General features: G+C 36.6%; 1 pseudogene; it reads right to left on the reverse strand.

Moving 5' to 3' along the window:
• Positions 1-289: 289 nt before the first annotated feature.
• LOC133879851 (putative disease resistance RPP13-like protein 1) lies at positions 290-7,672 on the reverse strand (annotated as a pseudogene).
• Between the last annotated feature and the right edge of the window lie 1,745 nt (positions 7,673-9,417).

The raw sequence follows: 9,417 nt of genomic DNA on the forward strand, positions 1-9,417 counted from the left end.
TAGGTGAGAAGGAGCTGCAGATAAAGCTTGGAGAACTAAAAGCATCAGCCATTTTATTTGCAGATATCCACTATGCCACTGCCCCCTTGTAATCGCCAACATTGGACACCACCCTCCAATGCTGGGTCAAGACTCTGCTCAAATCAAATGAGTTCTTCGTTGTAATTTTTTTGAGCCATGGGCAGTATTCCCAATGGCAAGGTTGAAAAAGAGCTTGCCAATGCTGTATTTTGCCGATTAACTGACCAAACTGTCTTTAGTTACGAAGTTGTGCACATAAATACTGTTGTGACAATAATAAGTTAGGGATCCCCAATGAAGCAGAAAATAGCAGAATAAAAAATAACAACCACACAAGACAAGAAGATTTAAGTGGTTCGGCTTAATAAGCCTACATCCACTGGCAGAGACGACCCGGAGGAAATTCACTATCAAAAGAATGGAGTATAAAAAGTAATACAGAGAAAACCACTCAAACTTAAAAGCATTAATACACCCAAATCTCACTCTAACTCACACTCAAAAAGAGAATTATACAAAACAGAAAATATTCTAAATTCTCTAAGCCACCGCGTGGCCAACACAAATAATGAGTCTCCAAAGTGGGATGCACTCTTTCTTCTTCTCTTCAACTAAAGTTGCTCTCCCCTTTACTCATTTTAGTTGCTGCCTCTCTCTCTCTGTTTCTCTAACATGAAGTTACTGCCACTCTTCCAAAATGACCGAATGACATATACCATTTGGGAGCTCTCAGAACATCTACATAGAAGAGATGGTTGTACAAAGAGCTATTAGGGCACTGAATTTCACAGGCAAAAGAGAATCAAATACTGAAAGAAAAAAAAAAAACACACACACACACACACAAGGGGGGTGGTGATAGTTTTAAGTTTTTATCCCATGCATCAATTCCTAAAGACATCTTATGATCTACATTTTCTTTCTACCCTCTATGAATTCACAATTCATCTACTTTATAATCAGCTAATGGTTAATTTCTATTGCAATTATCCAATGAAATTTAAACTTGCTAACTCAAACTAATTGGTAAATGGATATTAAAAGAGAAAATAAATAATATATAAGGAAGTGGTGATTTTTTTTGAAAAATTCAAATAAAATAAGCATAAAGTTGAACTGAGCACGTGTTACACAAGAAACTCTTGAAATTCTAGATTGAGTTTGTAGAATGTTAACATAATCAAGCATTGTGTGTCTATATGTATCAATTAACCTTAAGCCACTTTGGAGGAAGACTTGTTATTTGATGAAGAGAATGGCATAAAGACACAAGTCCTAAAAACACAAACACACTGAAAACCCATTAATAACATACCAGCACCACATAGTCAACAGATGATGTCACGATCTAAATCCAGCTTCAGTTTCACATCTCAATAGTTTGGTAATTGAAGCTATCAGAACCAGTACTAGCTTGCCATTGGTTTAGTGCTGGGCGGATATTAGACAACCTGCCATTTTGTTACCATAAATCAAGTCATCCACCTTAAAAGGATCATACAACACATATACACAAGAAAATCCTCTGCTGCCATTGATTACCTTTTCCCATGTAGCAGCTTTCAGGAGTTGAGGTGCTGAATGGTTATTCAGAACCTACACGTACACTTCCAAAAAAAAAAAGAAAAAGAAACCGAAATGCCCATGATGTTGATTTGGCACAACACTTTCACAAGTACCTATTCATCCCAAAATAGCTGAACATCTGAATCAACTAAGAAAGAACAACACAAGCATAGTAAATTGATACAGAAGATCTACACACATGTGCATCAGATGATATCAATAGTTTATGCAATAATGCTTTTCACACATCTTGGCACAATAGTGCATCAACACAAGTTTATGGTAGTGCTAATGCAGGTTCCAATAAAATATTCAATGCAGTTGCTAACCTAGTTTCTAATAAATTAGAAATGTTTTTTGATACAAATAAAACCATGCATTGTAAATAGCAGATTAAGCTTCATCTACCTCCTAGTTCCAACTTACAGATCCTTACGGGTAATACCATAGCTAAATTCAACTTAATTTGAATTATTAGATATCACATTTAATATATAACTTTCTTTTCAGGTGGAGAAGTGTTGAGTTTCTTGCGTTACCTCTTTAGTGTACATATAGATTAATTTTTGATCACCGATAATCATCAACCTAGCCAATGTAGGACAGCAGCACATGATGTTTCACTGATTAATTAGCAAATTTTAGGGGAAGGATTGTGGCTTTGAACTGATGAAGGATGGAAATGGAGATCAATAACAACACAAATCATGGGAACAAAACTTGTTGATTCAAAGCATCCCCAATTTCATATGGAGTTTTCAATAATTTTTTGTGGTAACATGAGAGAGACTCAACTGCTTATGTCCAGAATGGTGTAGCAAATGAAGAAGTGACAAGTGGGAAAAGCATTTTCTTTTATCAAACATCAAAAACGTACTCCAATTCACTCAAATCCAACCTTGATTTATCTGAATCAAACTTGCAAACAATGAAAGCCAAAATCCACATCAATTTTTAGAAAATGAAACAACTAATTAACAAAATTACAAAAAACAAAATAATGGCAGCGCTCAAACATCACAAAACCAGAAGCCATACCCAACAACATTCACTAATTTCTTCCAACTAACCTTTCTTTCATGCAAATTCAGGCCTACATATGATTTAACTTCTATCATTAACTAAATCTAAAAACCAATTAAAAGGTTACAAACAATTAATGTTTGCTAAGAGGTACCTACACTGGCAAAAGCTTGGATGGCGATAGCAATGACCACGACCCATTATCCATGTCAGTACCAATCCCAACTCCTTCCCTCCATTGGGCAAGAGGATCGATTGCCCACATCAGATCAGATGTACCTACAACATATACGCACTAATTTCAATACACAAAAGGCCAAGTAAAAGGCAAGTAAAGAATCACCAGCCTTTGGGTGCCCAAAAAGAGAAATGCTACTTAGTATTCTCGTATCATTCTTTTTTTCAAAAATCAACCATTGAATTTTGATCTTTAACATGTGGATTTTGAAAAAAGAATTATAAGAGAAAGATGAAAGAATGGTAAATAGCATTTATCAGCTAGGAAACAAATGAAAAGAAAATACGACACTTAGAAATAATTGTTAATACACTGTTTGGTTGCCCAAAACGTTGAATTTTGCACTCCATATGATACCCTATATTCCTATTTTGGCTCTTTCGTCTATTTTAAAATAATTTACGGAAAGTTTTTAAAATATTTTTTTTCAAGTAAAAAAAAAAAAATATTAAAGTCATGCTATGTTTGGTACTTGTAAAAACATTGAAAATAAAAAATTAGAAGCCTCACTTTTGAATTATGTGCCACTCGATCTATTAAGAAGCAAAGAAATCAAAGAGAGAGAGAGAGAGAGAGAGAGAGAGAGAGAGTACTTGTTTTGAATGACGGTTGAGGGGTGCGACAAAGATGGCTTGGGTGGGAGTCAGTATTACGATACTTGAGGACTTCTTGCTAGACTTTTAGCTTATTCAATCCACTCGTCATCAATCTTTTTTTCCTCTATGTGAGCAATCTTTCGCCATTCTTTTCCCTTTTTACCTTGCCACTCTTTCTTCAACAAAGGACAATTGCTGATTCGTAGAAGAGAAAGGGAGGGAGGCAGCCCCTGTTCTGGCATGTACTTGAGCTTAGGGCAGTCATATATAATCAGCTTTTCAAGAGCACTGAGGAGTTGAAGCCCCTTGTCCAAAGATTTCAAATTTGGAAAGTCACAAATGAAAAGAGAGGTCAGATTGGTGGGCAGCAACTGTGACTCTGGGAAGGACTCCACACCAGGTATGCGAGTGATTGACAAACTTGTAAGAAATGGGAGGTTTTGCAAATCCCACCCCATCCGGCTAGCAACAAGTTTGTCACATTGAGAAATGTAAAGCCTTTTCAAATTGGATGGCAAGCCCCCTTCAGGAAGCGACTCAACTTCTGGACAGTAATTTACAATCAAATCCTGAAGAGAAGGGAGGAGTATGTGCATCTTGTTAGGCAGTGATCTCAGACTCCTACAACTATGCATGAAAAGCGATGTAAGGCTAGGGGCACGCAATCCCCCTTTCGGAAAAGAAACAAAATTAGGGCAACTAGATATATGTATTTGCAAGGTGGCTAAATCGTGTTCATAATGTTCTGGAACTGTAAGAGATTCCAGATTGTTACAGGACGAGAATTGGATATCAGAAAGCTTTGGGAATAAATCTAATGGGAAGGACTTGAGAGAATCACACCTGTCCAACTTCAATTTTTCAAGGTATGACCACTCCAAGTGTCTGAGGAGCTCTAACTTCACACATTTTTGAATTTCAAGGGTTTTTAACGTTGAGGGAAGGCCATCCCTAGGAAGGGACACAAGTGAGGAACAATCATGGATCACTAAATTTTGAACGCCGCTGTTGGAGTCTATCATTCCCTCGGGAAAGGAAACAAGTGAAGAACATTCAATGATTTGGAGGGTTTTTAATGTAGAGGGAAGACCATCCTTTGGAAGGGACCCAAGTGAAGGGCAGCCGTGAATTGTTAACTCTTGAAGATCGCCATCGGAGTCTATCATTCCCTCGGGAAGGGACTCTAATGCATTAAATCCTCCAATTTTGAGCTTATGCATTCCAGTTGGCAATTCCTTTAACAACATCTCATTACCATAGCTTAGCGTCAACTCACGAATAGCAGGAGCCCTCGGGAGTGGAGCCACCAACTGTGGACTTTTCTCAATCTCAAGTATTGCTAAAGAAGGAAGATGGACGGGCAATCCTCCTGTTAGCTTAGGGCAGTCTTTAATATAAAGCTTTTCAAGTTGAGGAAAAGCTCCACCTCCATTCTCGGGCGCACCAAAAGAAATCCATTCCTCCCAGTTCGCCATCTGCTCGATATGTAGAACTTTTAGGGCTCCAAAGGACTTGACTGAAGAAGAACTGTTGCCACAAAATTCATGGCCCACTGTAACAACTTCATCAAACCCAACTATAGAGAGATTATGTAGAGAAGGTAGCTGCCCAAGCGGTGGCAAGTTGCTGCAATATTTACAATTATGTAGATCAAGAGATGCTATATTAGAGAATGAAGGATGCCCTACCCAATCTGAAAAACTTTTACCACCATAGTGTTTGATAGTGAGTTTTTTCAGGTATGTATGGGGTCGGAGACTACCGAGTACAGTTCTCTCGCTTTCTGAAAAGTTATTATCGACATTCCATTCCAATACTAAGTCTTCGAGGTACTTTTTCTCCCTCAAGCTTGCCTGTAGAGCATCCGTAGGAGATTCAACATTTTGGATCTCCGATATAGAAAGTGATCCCCGAAGATTTGTGAGTTTTCCTAACTCCTTAATGCAAGACCCACTACATTTGCCAATGATAAATTTCGTCAATGTTTGGAGCCTTTTTAATCTACCAAGTTGTTCTGGCATCTCTGTTATCCTGGTTCCAGAAATATCAAGATGCCGTAAATTAATGAGTTTATACATCTCTCTTGGCAATGTAGCAAGCTGCACACACATTAACAAAATCAACGTTTGCAAATTGCACAACTGACATATAGAATCGGGCAGTCTTTGAACTTCAGTGAAAGAAATGTCCAAGTAACGTAGATATTTAAGTTTGCCAATTGAATCTGGTAATTCAGTAAACTTCCTGTATTTCGACAGAGAAAGCACTCGTAAGCATCTTAGTGTTGGCAATAAATCATGTAGTACTTTTCCATTCAAGGAGTACAAGAGGAAAGGGTAATTAAGCATATCTAAATGTAGGAAAGTGCGCAACCTCTTAGCCTTGTGAAGGGTCTCAAACTTCTTCAAGCTGTGAAACGCTTGTATGAAAAAATAGGACAAGTGGCGAGTATTATTTTCAATCTCATGAGAACAATCACCCTCCAATCTTAAAATGAATTGCCCAGATATAGATTTTGCTAAATCGCTCACAAGATCATGCGTTACAAAACATGACTTGTCCTCACTTGATTTTTGGAATAATGATCTTGATTCTAGAGTGAGGAAATACTCATTCCCAACTTCTTCCATTGTTTTGTTTTTGGATTGCTGTAGAAACCCCTCCGCCATCCATAACAAGATTAATTGATCTTTTTCGAAAGCATAATCTTTTGGAAAGATTGAGCTGTAAGCAAAGCATCGCTTTAGATGTGATGGGAGATATTTATAGCTTAACCTTAGAGCTGGAAGAATGCCCATCTCATCAATTCGCAAATCCCACAATTCACTCTCCAATATCTTATCCCATTCATCAACATCTGGTTTAGATCTTAAGACACCACCAATTGCCTTGACCGCTAATGGAACGCCTTTGCACTTTTTCATGATTTTTTTGCCTATTGCTTCTAACTCTCCATGTGCATTAGAGTTTTCATAATGGAATGCATGTTTTACAAATAGTGACCAACAATCATCTTCAGGTAACTCCTTCAGATGATGAGACATTGCACTAGCACGCATGACTGATGCAACACTATAATTACGTGTTGTTACAAGGACTTTACTTACTTGTTTCCCAGATTTGAAGGGTTTGCAAAGTGTCTACCAGTTATCATAATTCTCATTCCAAACATCATCTAAAACAAGTAGAAACTTCTTTCCCATTAAACATTCCTTTAGTTTAAGTTGAAGCTGGTTTAGATCCGTGACATAACAAGGTGACAAAGTTATTGCCTCCAGAATTGTTTTCGTTACCTTAAACACGTCAAATTCTTCGGAAACACAAACCCATGCTTCAAGGTCAAACTGCTGCTTCACCCTGTCGTTATTGTATACAAGTTGAGCAAGGGTGGTCTTGCCAATCCCCCCCATGCCGAATATGGCAATAACACCCATCTCATTGCTGGTTGCATCATCTGAGAGCAACAAGTTAATTATTTCATCCTTTTCACGATTCCTACCACAAATATTAGATTCTTCAACTAAAGAAGTTGTGGGCAATCTTTCAGATGATTTCCCTCCAACGCCTTCTCTTAGGCCAATAACATCCTTTTGTTTTGCCAGAGTTTCTAGTCTTTTAAGAATGTCTTTTATCTTTGGCTCTATCTCTTTGACAAAAGAATTATGAAAAGCAGAGATGGACTTTCGTACCTTGCTTGCAGTGGTTTGAAATTCAGCATCCAACTCTCTTTGCAAGGCTTCAGTAGCAATCTCATCCAAGACATGCTCTGCGTCATAGACTGCATCTTTCAGCTCATCAAGCCACTCTTTCACAACAGGCTTTGTAACTTGCAACTCCTCCGCGTCTTCAAACACTGCATTGAGGGTCAGGAATGTTGTTTTCAACTCCTTCAGGAGTCCATCGGAGAGTTTTCTTCGCCGAAAGAAGTCAACAAACTCACCAGATGCCATTTTTTCAAAAAACACTTGAAGGAAGGGAGAGAGAAAAATGGTTGCAATCTCAGCCATGGTTTCTTCTTTGGAAATCGGAGGAAATGAAGGAAGGGGAATGCAAAATGCAGAGCAAAAGCAGATAGGAAGGTGTGTTTTGGTTTACAAGGAAGAAGTGGAGTTATATTGATCATACAGGGAAAAGGAAGAGCTATTGGAGTGATGGACCCACGCGGGGCAGGGGCAGGGGCAGCTCACAGGGAATTACTTTTACACCAAAGAAGGAAGTAGGAAACAGCCTGCTGAAGTGATGGATGCGTAAAAGAACTTACTTTGCATTACAATATGTACGTTTCTTTTGTAAATAAGTGGAGAGCAACTCATTAACGTCAAATCTTTTTGCTTTACAATATGTTTCTTTTGTTTCTTTCCTTCTCTTTAGATAATGAAAAGGAAGAGATTTGCTTTGGATTCCGTTGTTGGTCACAAATCATAAATCAACAGCAAAAAAACGAGAAATAAGAGCAGAAGGAGGCGTCACCACAAATGAATTGGAATTTTTTTTTTCTTCTTATTGATGTGGGGAACAGTCCTTCAAATGCCAAAACAACCAAAACGTGTTCATATAAATTGCAACGTGATTACGTGAAAACACACTTCAAACAAGTTTGGCAGAAAAGTTTTGACAGAAAAAGAGGAGCTGCATTATGATCATCTTTTATAACAATAGAAAATTTTGCAAAGACTTGTTAAAGGTGTTGGCTGTGCTTCGATTTTAAGAACACTGAATTTGGAAAAAAAAAAAAAAGGAGGACAAAATATAATTACAGAAACATAAGTTCTAAATAGAGAGAAAATAGTAACAGAGCAGAGCACTCTGCTTCTAGCACATAAAAAAAAAAAAAAAAAAATCATGGGTATTACATTGTCTTGTTAAAGTGAAAGAATGATTTCCCTTTTGTTGGGCTGTTTGACTTAAAATGCCATGTAATTATGGTTAACATAATCTAGCAGATGTATGAAAGTAATTTTTAATTATGGATCAGGATGTCCTACAATTTTTAAATTCTAAAATTTTGAAATTTAAGCACTTTTTAAACATCGAAACACTTGAATAATGTCACCTATTAAAAATGTGGCGTGTTAGAATTGAGAATTAAACATATTTTCATTATATTCTTACTCTTTATGCTGTTTGACTTAAAAAAAAATATGATATCTTGCCGCTCCATGACACAATTATTGACATAACTAATAACTATTGACTCATTATTATTGCTAAACAAAAAATCACAAAACCACGTAGATGGGTTGTGGTCTGATTTTGTGTTTTTTTTTTTTTTTTGTGAAAAAGATAAAAAGAAATAAAAAAAGGCCAATAAATGTGTTTTTGGGTGGCAAAATTGCCAAAATATCATTTATCGACTTAAAATGCCATGTAATAAGATAACATAATTGTAGGAGATATAGATAAAACGTAACGAGTCTTTGGTGTCTCAAAGGCTATTTTAATTAAGGATCAGAATCTCTATAATTTTTAAATTCTCATACATGAAAATTAAGCAGTTTCTAAGAAAAAGTACCACGCGAATCTGATAGTACCATTAACAGTCGACTTTTTGTTCTTTTTCCAGCCTCACAAACTTGACTTCTCTTTTAGATAACAAAAAGAGAGAGCTTTGGACTCCGTTGGTGGATTGAATTATGGCCAGTTGTGGTGGACTCCACACCATCTCAGTAAAGAACAAATGGAAGAACCAGGAGTAGGAGTGAACAGGGGCTATATGATAATATATAAATTTAAAAAAATATATATATTTTTAAAAACACAATTAAGTAAAATTATAGTTTGACTTTTAAAATTATAATTTAGCCTTTAAAATTTTGCGTTTTAAAAAAAACACATTTGCCTCCCTGCGATTTGAAACCATAAATTTTCTGTGTTTTCGAATCATAATTTTTTAAAAGCGCAATTATAAATGATTTATTTTTTGTAATTTAGTTTAAAATCATACTTTTTATCTACAAAATCACAATCTAAAAC

The sequence above is a fragment of the Alnus glutinosa genome, chromosome 10 (genome assembly GCF_958979055.1).
Source record: "Alnus glutinosa chromosome 10, dhAlnGlut1.1, whole genome shotgun sequence".
NCBI lineage: Eukaryota > Viridiplantae > Streptophyta > Magnoliopsida > Fagales > Betulaceae > Alnus > Alnus glutinosa.